The following is a 14,055-nucleotide window of genomic DNA, read 5'->3' as shown; positions in this document are numbered from 1 at the left end:
GTTTTCCAGCCCCTTAGTAGTTGGTCCCTCCATCCTGTAGTATGTTTTTTCTGTACAACTGACAGCATGAGGCCAAGAATGAAAGATGAGCCCAGTAGCTTCCCAGCAGCTGCTTCTGCTGGCTTCATGAAAGACACTCTCTAAAAGACCCAAACTAGAGCTACCTACTCTAAGGGTCCACAAACTTAGACACCTCAGTCTCAGAAGTCAGAGAAGGTCTTATCTAGTTAGGATAAATTAGTATTACTATAAAGATCTGTATTGCAGGTTTCCCAAAGACCAGGGACTTGACCATCAGAAATCAGTAAGAAGGATAAACCACTACAGCCAAATACAAGCATCTTCTGTCTACGTGCAGGTCATGTTAAGTCTCCCGGAAAACTGCTCCTTTATCTTCATTGAGAAAAGTAGCTTTTAGGTGTTTCAAAATGGGCCTGTTGGAAAGTAGCATAAGCTATCTGCTATGGCCATAAAACCCATCATATATCAAGATATTTGCCTTTAATTCATCCCATGGGTACCTGAAGTCAGCTCAAAACAAACTGAGCTGAAACTTGAAGCTGAAATCCATCCTCTCTCCCTCCCTTTGCTCTTTTCCTTCCTTCCTCCCTTCCTTCCCTCCCTCCCTCCCAGTTTCAGTCATTCAAATGGACTGAAGCAAGTAGACCTAACTGAGAAAGTGAATCCATTTTGATAGTGTACCAAATGCTGTTTGGCACACATACACAAAAATCTTTCTCCAATGCACAGTAATATCCTGGGAGACAGAAAAGTTTTCAAGAAAAGTTTAATAAAGAAGTAGGAAAGGTTAGAAGAGTCTAGTCTGAACTTTAATACTGATTTTTGTTCATGAGTCTGTTATTCACCAAACTGCTCTATCAACAAGCTACACTTTTAGCCTTAGACCCTTAGAAGACAGCCAATGAACGGTAAGTAAACTGGGCTTCGGATCATGAAATAAAAAAGCACTTAGCTGTTCCCACTCACTGGGTGAATGTGCATTTCCCACCTAGAGAAGAGGCCTACTTCAAAATTTCTTGGCGCTGCCTCACTTGGGTATAAACTCATAAATAGTGGCAAAGATATGCCTGCCACCTTGGGTCGCCCTCCCTTTCTCCCTGGGAGGCCAAAGCATTTCACTGGGACTAGCACTTGTCCCCGGGAGATGGGAAGATAAGACCAAGATAATCAGCTACTTGTTAGGCCCTTCTATTTCTTCCCTCTGTTTTGGATGTCTCCTCAGCCAGAATCTGTATCTCCTGCTAGGACATCTCTTAAGCCTTCCATCAGCAAGAAGCCTCATCTAAATGTAAATCAAAATCAAAACACTTCTTCCAGACTGAAAGTCAGATGTTGTCCGATTGTGGCAAAGTTGAAACGAGTCTTTTCAACTCAGTGAGTTCAAAGTGGAAATATTGGAGAGAAATTAACATTTTAATATCATTTTAAAATGTTGCCTCTGTTCTGTTTCTGGTGCCAGCACTGTTTCAGGCAAGAGTCACATGCAGAATCCTCTATGCTCAGCATGGAAACTCAAATGGTTTTACTTAACTTTTAAGACTGTTGGACACTCCCAGGATTTGGTGTTTCTCCTGTATCTGAGAAATTAACTCATGAGAACCTCACTTTTGAGAGTTCCGAAAGGTTATAAAAATAGTCTACTTTTATATATATGTTTTTGAAGTGACTCTTCGGATAATTTACTTTGCTAAATCACATCTGTCATCTTCCTAGGATTCGTCCAAATAGTGGCAGAGAGACAATTCCCCTATCGTCTACAGTAGAGGAAGATTTGCCATTTGCAGGTTAAAACAACAAAAATCAGAATGAGAGGAGTTCCCATCGTGGCTCAGTGGTTAACGAATCCGACTAGGAACCATAAGGTTGCGGGTTCGGTCCCTGCCCTTGCTCAGTGGGTTAACGATCCGGTGTTGCCGTGACCTGTGGTGTAGGTTGCAGACGCAGCTCGGATCCCGTGTTGCTGTGGCTCAGGCGTAGGCCGGTGGCTACAGCTCCGATTCTACCCCTAGCCTGGGAACCCCCATGTGCCACGGGAGCGGCCCAAAGAAATAGCAAAAAAGACAAAAAAAAAAAAAAAAAGAAAAAATCAGAATGAGAATGCAATACACTGAACCTTCTACTATTTCAAGAACAAGTGTATTGGACTACGTTGATGTTTGGAAGTTAGCTCAGAGAGCCAGGCATTAGAATACTTCTCATTTTCACAGGGAAATAATGGGCTCAATTCTGCTGGGAGGGAGGGGGACTGCAGGGACACTGAGAGGGCATGTGAGGATGTGGAAGTTGGCCTTGTGAACCCCTATGCAGGGCACTGCGGCTTGGGACCCTGTGGAGGGGACGCATAATCCTTAAGACGCCTGGCCCAGCACCACTTGACACAGCTTGCCTCTGTGTCTGCCATGACACTCTGAGCTCTCACCTGTCCTCCAGGTTAGAGGAAGCTCAGCCTGGGTGATATCACTCCTAGATCCCCCATCTCTACTACTTTCTTCATACTATTCCTACTTACTGGAGAATCTTCTATTGTTGTCACCTTAAAACACTTGTACTTTGTAACCAGACATTTCTTCCTAAAGCAGAGAAGATTGCCTCTGCTTCTGAATTGCCACCCACTCCATAGCTTTGACACCCATCACACATTACAGGATTAATTAAGATGCAGATTAAGATACAGGATTAATTAAGATGTCTTCCCCTTTCTGAGCATAGGTGCCTTAAGGGCAAGAACTGTATATTTTTTCACTCTTTTATCCTCACTCCTCCAAGAGCTAGCATAGTGCCGTGTGCACAGCAGCTACTCGATAAATACTGACGGAGTGAATGAATAAATGAATACTTGAAAGAGTCTCCAGAAGCCAAGGTTGATGTCAGAGAGAAATAATGAATGATTGCAAGGAGGATTCAGCTACTGAGGTTGTCAAATTCAGCCACACCTCCAGGTAAACTACCATTTACATACCTTACAATGAGTATGTAAAATTATATGTAATTTGTCACTAATAGGCTGCTTCTGCTGTAGCCCTCTTCCTCCCAATGGGCTTCTCTCTGACTATTGAAGGGAAAATGCCCGGACTACTATATTTTACGACTAAAGAGGACAAGTGGATTATTCAGGGAGTTCAAACTTTCATAACTTGGGACTCAGCTGAAAAATAGGATGAAATCTTCTAAATTCTGGATGTTAGGATCATGAATATTCTAAAACTTTATGCTTTTTTTTTCTTTCTTTCTTTTTTTTTTTTTTTTTTTTTTAAGGGCTGCACCCACAGCATATGGAGGTTCCCAGGTTAGGGATCTCATGGGAGCTACAGCTGCCAGCCTACACCACAGCCACAGCAATGCCAGATCTGAGCCACATCTGCAACCTATACCACAGCTCATGGCAACACTGGATCCTCAACCCACTGAGCGAGGCTCATGGTTCCTAGACGGATTCATTTCCACTGCGTCACTACAGAAACTTCCTAAAACCTAATGTAACTTTCTAATATTTAAATTTGTGTTTATAAAATAAAGTAGAAATCTCCTTAGCAAATGTAGAGTGTATGTGGGGGTAAGAGGGAGTCAGGAAATCTTCTAAAGATTACTAGTTTTTCCACAATATCCATTCTGCTCTTTTTTCCTGAATTTTGCTGGCCATGTGATTATTTAACTAACCAATAACTTTCTCCACATTTCTTGTGGCTTGATGTAGTCAAACAACATAGTCTGTACCACAGGGTGTGAAAAGAAGTAGCCTGAGCAAATTTCAAGGTTATGCTCTTGAAAGAAAACTATGTTTTCCACTTCATCTTTCCCCTTCCTCCTGGCTGGGGCACAGAAAGGTAGTATTGAGACTGATGAAGGCAATGTCCTAGAGGGTGACAGAAAGAACTCTGGGTCCCTGGATAACCTTGTCCAGGGCTGCCCTTCCCTGGGACTCCCTGCCAACCTGAACTTTAATATATGAAATAAAGAAATCTCTATCTGGTTTAAACCGCGGCTATTATGGTTTCTATTAAAGCAGCCAAACCAGCATCCTGACTAATACAGCCTGTCAACAAGGTACTATGTGGCATCTTTATTTTTAGAAAATTGAAGTGAATCTAAATGAGTGGTTAGGTGTATGAGTGGATGTATGTGTGTGATTCGTGATAACCCAGGTTTTGCAAACCAGCACTGGGAATCAAGTATTTGTTAATGGCCTAGTAATTCTCAGGATTATCAAATATCTTACCTAACTGAAATCTAAATCAAATATGCAAATGATAGGAAAGTTAAAAACAGTCAAGGGTCATCTTATTTGCTTTCTTTTAAATGCCTAGCACATAGAATAATTCTGGCACATTATAAGTAGCATACAAATAAATAGATGGGTGAATTCACAAGCATACCTAGAGCACTTCCTATGTGCAAAATACACATTTTATTTAAAGAGTTTAAATTCAGATCAAATGAAATAAGACACTGCCTTAATCAATTATTTAAAAATAACAGCTAATTTAAATGTTATACATAAACATATAGAAAGATATACCATTTTCTTGGATTAGAAGAAACATTGTCCAAGTGACTATACTACCCAGGGCAATCTACAGGTTGAATGCAGTCCCTATCAAATTACCAATAGCATTTTTCACAAAGCTAAAAAAAAGGGTTTTTTTTTTAATTTGTATGGAAACACAAAAGACCCCAAAGACCCAAAGCAATCCTGAGCAAACCGGGAAGAATCAGGCTCCCCAACTTAAGGCTATACTATAAATCTACAGTCATCAAAACAGTACAGTACTGGCACAAAAACAAAAATATAGATCAATGGAACAGGATAGAAAGCTCAGAAATAAACCCATGCACTTATGGTCAATTAATCTATGACAAAAGAGGCAAGAATATACATTAAAGAAAAGCCAGTCTCTTCAATATGTAGTGCTGGGAAAATTAGACAGTTACATGTAAAAGAATCAGAACACTCTCTAATACCCAACACAAAAATGAACTCAAAATGGATTAAAGACATAAATGTATGGCTGAATACTATAAAATTCTTAGAGGAAAACATAGCCTGAACACTCTTTGACATAAACAGTGACAATATTTTTTTTTATCTACCTCTTAGAATAATGAAAATAAAAACAAAAATAAACAAATGATATATAATTAAAAGATTTTTGCATAGCAAAGGAAACTATAAACAAAACAAACAAACAACCTACAAAATGGGAGAAAATCTGTGAATGAAGCAACTGACAGGGTTATTAGTCTCCAAGATATACAAACAGCTCATGCAGCTCAATATCAAAGAAACAAACACCCCAATAAAAAAAAGGATATAAGATCTAAATAGACATTTCTCCAAAGAAGATAAATGGCCAAAAAGCACATGAAAAGATGTTCAACATCACTAATTATTAAACAAATGCAAATCAAAATTGCACTGAGGTATCACCTCACACTTGTCAGAATGGTCATCATCAAAAGGTCTACAAACAATAAGTGCTAGAATGGGTATGGAAAAAAAGGAACCCTCCCACGCTATTTACAAAAATGTAAATTACCATAACCACTATGGAAAACAGTAAGGAGGTTCCTCAAAAAACTAAAAATAGAACTACCATATGATTCAGCAATCTTACTCCTGTGCATCTATCCAGATAAAACCATAATTCAAAAGGATATATGTACCCCAATGTTCATTGCAGCACTATTTACAGTAGCCAAGATATATAAGCAACCAAATGTCCATTAACAGAGGACTGAATAAAGAAGATGTGGTACATATATACAATGGAATACTACTAAGCCATAAAAAGAATGAAATAATGTCATTTGCAGCAACATGGATGGACCTAGAGATTGTCATATAAGCAAAGTCAGAAAGAGAAAGACAAATATCATATGACATCACTAATATGTGAAATCCAATTATAAATAACACAAATGATCTTATTTAAAAAACAGAAATAGGGCGTTCCCATGGTGGCTCAGTGGTTAAAGAATCGACTAGGAACCTTGAGGTCGGGGGTTTGGTCCCTGGTCCCTGGTCTTGCTCAGTGGGTTGGGGATCTGGCGTTGCCATGAGCTGTGGTGTGGGTTGCAGACAAGGCTCGGATCCTTTGTTGCTGTGGCTCTGGTGTAGGCTGGCGGCTACAGCTCCAATTGGTTCCCTAGCCTGGGAACCACGGAGTGGCCCTAGAAAAGGCAAGAAGACAAAAAAAAAAAAAAAAAAAAAAAAAAACAGAAACAGACTCATGGATTTAGAAACCAAACTATGGTTACCAAAGGAGAAATTTGGGGGGTGGGGTGGAGGAGGGATAAATTATGAGTTTGGGATTAACATACACACACACTACTATGTATAAAATAGATAACCAACACAGACCTGCCATATAGCACAGTGAAGTCTACTCAGTATTCTGTAATAACACATAGGGGGAAAGAATCTAAAAATGAATGAGTGTGTATATATGTATAACTGAGTATAACTGAATCACTTTGCTGTACACTCAAAACTAACACAGGATTGTAAATCAACTTTACTCCAATAAAATTTAAAAATTAAAAAAAATCAAATGTCATATTCACTGTGATTTCTTTTTTCACTTGGAAACCAAAGATGAAACTTTTCCATCACACCTGAGTTATACAGTGTTTTAGACCAGAAACAAGAATGATGAGCACCACATAAAATCCGTCACAAAACCGAGTCAAATTATGTCACTATTAAACCTTGTAGCTAAGGCTTAACTAGTACTCTCTGAGCTAAAATCATCCACAGTAAATGCAATGAGACAAATCATAATGGATGTTTTATAAGTTTTGCTTAAATTGCTTGATGAGTTGAAAATTTCAGAATTAAGTATGTTTTTTAATTAAGTATATTAAACGAGCATAAGAAAAAGAAAGGACTCATTAACATCACAGAAGAATTCATGCAGATTTGGAAATTAGCATATAATTTATAAAAGGAAAGGAAAATTGAAAGATATGAAATAATGCATGACAAAAGTAAGTACTGCACGTTGATGCAACATTCAAAAACCCTGAAGATCTAAGAAGTTTAAAAATATAGATAACATCTGCTCTTCTAAGAGTAGGATTCGTTTTCAAGGAAATTTGCCAAAGATGTAAGCAGTCTCAAAATCTATATATTATAAGTGTTTTCTGATTGTTTTGATTGGCTTGGCGTTTCTCAAATACTGGTATTTAAAAGGTAAAAAAACAAATTCCAGGACATTGTATTCATTTGTCAATGACCTCTTGACTGTCATTCATTTCTTCCTTCTTCTTGTTCTGTCTGTCTTTCCTTCTTCTCCTAATCTGCTTTCAGACACAATTTTCCACTTAATAATGGTAACAGTGTAAATGTGTATATATACTTTAAGGTTCCAAATCACTAACATAACAAGTTTCTCATTTGATCCTCACAATGCTTCTAGGGGGTGGAAAGGGAGAGTTCCTGCAGTGGGTCCCCATACTTCTGTGCACTGTAGGCTCAAAGGAAATCCCTCAGTCTCCTTAGGTTTTAGAGCACACCATGACAACTTGAAACCATATGAATATTCGTTCACCTCTAAAAGTCTTTTGAACACCTACAATGTGTCAGGCACTGTGCTGGATACTAAGTACTCATAAGTGAACAAAACAGACATGGTCCCTGTCTTCTTGTATCTTATGGTCTACTGAGGAATAAAATTATTAAATGAATACACTAACAAACACAGATGAATTTATATAGTGAATGAAAAGGCTAGAGTGCTCTAAAAGAGAATAAAGGAGGGGACTTCATTTAGATGGGAGTATGTATGTACGTGTATGTGTCAGAGAAGGTATTTGCGCTAAGATCAGCAGGGGAGTAAAGAGGATCTAGAATGAAGATGGGGTGGGGGGCGGGGGGGGAGTGGTCTTATGAAAAAGATCAGCTTGTACAAACTCTCTGAGCACCTAACACTTTACAACAACTGAAGAAGAAATTAAAAGAAAGCCACATAGCTGCACTTTCTGGAGAATTTTGTGCATTCATATAGGCCTTTGTAGGCCATGTGGAGGTGAGAGGCTACTGGAGCCAGGAAGAGACATGTTCCAATTTATGTTTTAAAATATTACTCTAACTTCTTTGTAGAGAATTAGTTGAAGTGGAACAAAAATATAAGCAGCAAGATGAGATGGAAGGCTCTTGCGATAACAGCTGTGGGTGATGATGGCAGCTTAGGCAGAGACAGCAGTGAAGGGGATGGATGAAGGCAAAGGATGGAAGGGCTTGCAGAGGTACTGATGGTGGAAATAAAAACACTCCATGTGGAGGGTGAAGGAAGGGTGGGACTCAAGTCTGGCTCTCAGGCTTCTGGAGGTGCTATTCATGGGGTAATTTTAGCTAACTGAGTCATTTCTTTGCCACCAGTCACAGTAGAGCCTTCATGAACACATAACTTGAGATAATCAGATTCATGTTCCAGGCTTACTGACATATCATTTCTTATTCTAGGCAGTAGCAACCTGGTGGTATTTTTAACAGGAATTTATCCTTCTCATATCCATATTGAGATTGTGTTAGAGCAATAAAGATGTATTTATACATCTGAAAGTGTGAGGAAGAAAGAACTGGATTTTTAACAACTTTCTGTGGAAAGGCAAAGATGTGATTTTTGATAGTTACTGCCCAAGGGAAAAAAAAGGAATCCTCATAATTCTTCCAACTCATGCAGAACTTTTAAAAATAAATAAAGATGTTAATATTTGAAGGAAAACCAATTAATTTGAAAGTCCTCCTGCCTAATGTTTCCTGCTATATACATCTCATTTCTTTCCATTCTCCAATAACTACTGACATGGCCCCCATTTCTTTTCTTTCTTTCTTTCTTTCTTTTTTTTTTTTTTTTTTTTTGTCTTTCCTGGGCTGTACCTGCAGCATATGGAGGTTCCCAGGCTAGGGGTCAAATTGGAGCTATAGCCACTCGCCTAGGCCACAACCACAGCAGCACCAGATCTCAGCCTCATCTGCGACCTACACCACAGCTCACAGCAATGCTGGATTCTTAACCCAATGAGCAAGGCTGGGGATCGAACCTATATCCTCATGGATACTAGTCAGATTCGTTTCCACTGAGCCACAATGGGAACTGCTCATCATTTCTTTTTAGAATTCAGGTTGGATCAAGAGGATTTTATGGTACAAAAGACAGATACAACTAATAGTCATAATAGCTAATATGTGTTTGTGCTTTATAGTTTACTTATGACTTTTATATCTGTTATCTCACTACGGTCCTTTCAATTGAATGATTATGCCCATTTGAAAGTTAAGAAAATCAGGCACTGTCCTTAGTGGTTTTTATGTATAATTGATTAATTGAATCCTTATGACAACCTAATATCCCAAGGGTTTCGGGTAAATACTGAAAGCATCACTTAGGCACTTCAGGACAACAGATGTACAGTCTGTGATTTTGGAGCATTCCTCACAGGGTGCTACCTCTTGTTGCTCTGTCTTCATATGGGGCAAGCATGAGATTCATTTTGCATAAGCAAGTAATTAGACAGCTTATGGACTGGGAAAAAAAAGTTTGCAAATGATGCAACTGACAAGGGCTTAATTTCCAAAATATTCAAACATACTACTCAATAGTAAAAAATCAAACAAGCCTACTGAAAAAGAGGCAGAAGATCTAAACACTCATTTCTCTAAATAAGACATACATAATGCCAGTAAGCACATGAAAAGATACGCAACATCACTAATTATTACAGAAATGCAAATCGAAACTCACTGAGGTACCACCTCACATCACTTAGAATGGTCATCATCAAAAAGTCTACAAACAATGAATGCTGGAGAGGATGCAGAGAAAAGAGGACCCTCCTACACTGGTGGTGGGAATATAAATTGGTGCAGCCACTATGGAAAACAGTATGGAGTTTCCTTAAAAAAACTAAAATTAGAGTTGCCATATTATTTAGCAATTCCACTCCTGGGCATATATCCACACTAAACTGTAATTCAAAAAGATACATGCACTCCAATGTTCACTGCAGCACTATTTGCAGTAGTGAAGCTGAGGAGGCAACTAAGTTCCATCAACAGATGAATGAATGAAGATGTAGCATTCCTTATATGCAATGGAATACTACCCAGCCATGAAAAAGAATGAAATAATGCCATTTGAAGCAACATGGATAGACCTACAGATTCTCATACTAAGTAAAGTAAGTCAGATAGAAAAAGACAAACACCACATGATATCACTTATATGAGGAATCTAAAATATGACACAAAATGAACTTATCTCACAGACATCAAGAAGAGACTAGTGGTTGCAAAGGAGGAGGAGTGGGGGGAGGTATGGAGTGGGAGTTTGGGGTTAGCAGATGAAAGCTATTATATTTAGGATGGATAAACAATAAGGTCCTACTGTATAGCATAGGGAACTATATTCAATACCCTGTGATAAACTATACTGGAAAAAATATGAAAAAAAAGGTGTCTGTGTGTCTGTATGTATAACTGATAACTGAATCGCTGTGTTATACAGCAAAAATTAACACAACGTTGTAAATCAACTATTCAATAAAATAAAATTTAAAAATAGGTAGTCTGAGCTTAGGCGCCAGCTGTTTACATCAGTTGCTGGGAAAGCCATATGCCCACGGTGTAAAGCCCTCAGCTGTCCATGAGAGGTTGTAGTCCCCCACCCCCACTCCCCAGTGGGAAGAGGAAGCTACCAATCTCATGCAGTTTTGAGATTGGATTTAGCTGTGTTCTCCCAGTGGTGGTGAAGGCAGTGGCTCCCAGTTTGAGCCAGCTTTCACCAGCCAATCTGAGATAAACACTCAAGGCCATTTGTGGACAAACCTGCGTACCACTGCACATATCCCTATTCCTTAGACACAATTATCATCCTCATTGACAGATGAAGAAACCAAGACACAGAAAGGTGTGCCCAAGATGGCTTCAGAGGCTGTGGGCAGCCTCACCACTTTAGTATCTGCCTTTCCACCACACTGGGAGAGGGCAGCAGGGAAGCAATAGCCTGCACCATGGTAAATGCTGAGGCTGGATCTGGTGAGCACTGGTGACCAGACCACCTCCCACCTCCAGTCATCCTGTCCCAGAGGGCAATAACCAGGCAGTAGGACTTGATCTGAAGTCTTCACCCCTTCATCGAGGTGATGAAGATCAACTGGATGAGAAGTGAAATGAGGTAACCCAGTTTGATACCCCAACATTTACTTTAGATTTGTTAGTCTATACACCCTTAGAATCTGACCCTTCCCCCTGATTTTTTGCACCTGTCCTTGTAGTCCTACACAGATTATTTATTGCATTTATGACCTGGGGTCAGATTCAGAGAGAAAAGGTATCCTGAGCTATGTGAGCTTCGGAATAGGAAAAAAAATCTTAGAACAGGAATAGTTACACTTTTAGAGTTCTTCAAAATGCCATTTTCTACCTTAAGTAAAACCTCAAAAAATATAGAATTTATATAAAATTTGCTAAGAAGGGGCAGTGCAGCCTACTACAAATTCAAACTCATCAGGAGACCTGAATTCCAGTTCTAATGAATAGCACCTTTGGTCAAGTAATTTCACCTCTCCAGCCTCAGTTTCTCATCATGAAATGAACATATTGGATTGGCTGATCAACCCTGGTCTTCTGGAGGTAGGGGTAGGGGAAGAATCTTACTCTTATAATAAATATGCATGATCGAACAGATCTGGAAGGATTTCAACCTACAAATGCCAACTGTCAAGATGGAAAGAGGTCGTTTAGACTTTTGGTCCCAACCTGAGAGTTGTCCGAAGTGCACAACTTCAGTGGAGTCATTCACAGACACAATGACTAAGGAAGCCTCGGCATTAGCCAGGAATCACAGAGCTTATTTCCCACAGGCAAAGCCTCCAGGAAACGTTATCTCAATCAAAAAAGAAAATAGTTGATCAAAACTAAATATTGCCGAGCTGCAGCCCATGGAAGACAGAAAGGAATATCCTCACTCACAATTGTAATCAGAGGCCAGAATAATAAATGAATAGATAGTACTTCCTACTCATCTCAGTGAGTGTGCTCTCTTCATGTCAAAAGTGATCAGACTCTCCTCTAATCAGATCTCCGAGTCTCTAAAGTGTGCCCACCATTCAAATGGCACCATCAGGGACTCAAGAATGTTTTAACAGATAGAGGCCTCTTGGAGAGGCCACTTAATTTGGGAAGGTATTCCCAAATTAAATCATTCCCTGAGTGGCTCATAGATGTCTGGATAACCAGTCAGACTAATTCTCTTATTTCTTAATTTTTTTAAGAAAGCTAGATGCCATTAGAAACCTTTCAAAGTTAATAAGACTATCTCAAGAAGAGTTCAGAAGAATCTACTCAGAAATTCATTAACTGTCAATCCTTTTATATACATAACAGATTAAAATTGATGGAAGTAATTAAATTTTAATTAGGAAAATTCCTAATGATAGATTTCACAGTCTCTTTTAAATGCCATATATGTCTGCATGCATTCATTTATTCAACAAACATTTTTGAGTGCTAAATATGTGCCATGCTCCACACTGAGCATAAAATAAGTTCATGAAAATATACCTATGACCTACTTAATTTATTCACAGGACAAAATGTAGTTCCTAAGAAAATGTTTATAGAGTTTGCTATTCACAAAACATTTCATGCCATTAGGGTATCCTTTGTCTGATTTGCAAAGACTAGGATCTGGAAAATAACATCCAAGTTTGATCTCAATCTCATGCACTGAGCAAATATATTCCTTGTCCAGAAAAACAGGTTCTGGCTTCTGAAAGTCTGTGTGACTTGGAAGATTTTGAGTTGATTAGCAGGAACTGTGCTATTTTGAGGCAGAAACCATTTCTGTTTCAAATAGCATAAAGTTGTACCCCAGGAATGGTGAAAATGCCAAAAGTAATTTCCAGCATTCCAGAAGATTAAGAAATTGAAAACCAAATATGTGGGGTGAAAGCAAGTGTATAATAAATGTTTATCCAAAATTTTATGTAAGAATATTATTGTCTGCATGTGCCAATGTCTGGGTTTTACACCCATTTTTTTCACTCATTTTTTTCTTTTCCCATATAATCAAATGGCACATACTATTCCCAAAGCAAAACACACAAGAAGTTGTTTTCTTTTGAGCCTCTTTACTACAGATATACATTCTTTTGTCCATCTTTCCAGATGTTCTGAACCCTATAATGGGCAAGGATCCCAATGGCCCTTTGTTTTCTACTATTTTACATACGGAAGAAAAGGAAGTTCTCAGGGGTCAAGGCTTGTCCAAAGCCACCAAATTAGTGGCAAGATGTGAAGAGGCTAGACCTGTAACTTCAGATCCCTGACTCTCTGCCTGAAGCTATTTCTAAGGCATCATCTGACTGCATTCAAATATGGCTGCTGCAGGCAGAACCTTGACAGAAAGGTGGCTCCTTCTCTTCCCTCAAGGTGGGGAGATCTCTGCGGAAGAAAGTTATGTTTGTGTAATTTTCCATTCAAGTCTTCCCTTTCATCCTTGGTTCTTCATCAAAAAAAGCAATGATGTTCATATTCAAACTCTACAGTTCTCTTTATGGTGTCTTCCAAATCAGCTTTCCTCTAGCATTAATATGGAAAACAACATGAAATTCAGCATCCCAGAGTTACTGGTCGTGGGCTTGCTTGAACCCCGCCTCTATCTCAGGACTTCTCAACTGTCATTCACACTAAGTTGTAAAAAATATTTCTTTAATCACCACCATCCCCTTTAGGATTTCAAAGGAATAGCCTAGCAGTTCATCTTAGAGATGCAAACAAGTTTCTTGACTGGCTCATTTATCTCAAGTCACATGTAGAAAGTTCCTTGGCAGCTGTTCAGAGGAACAAAGGTGAAACCTCCAATTAAGAATGACTTATGTGTACTCCCCCATCCAAGAGTTGTCCTGCCTGGTTAACCTCCCTCGCTGTGCTTTAAGAGGTGGGAGCCCATGTACTAAAAATTTATCCTGTTAAGGGTAATTATCTACATTTTTGATGATGTCTCCCACTCTCAAAGAATGATGATATGCCAG

This window comes from Sus scrofa, chromosome 1 (genome assembly GCF_000003025.6).
Source record: "Sus scrofa isolate TJ Tabasco breed Duroc chromosome 1, Sscrofa11.1, whole genome shotgun sequence".
NCBI lineage: Eukaryota > Metazoa > Chordata > Mammalia > Artiodactyla > Suidae > Sus > Sus scrofa.
Note: the sequence above shows the minus strand (reverse complement) of the source record.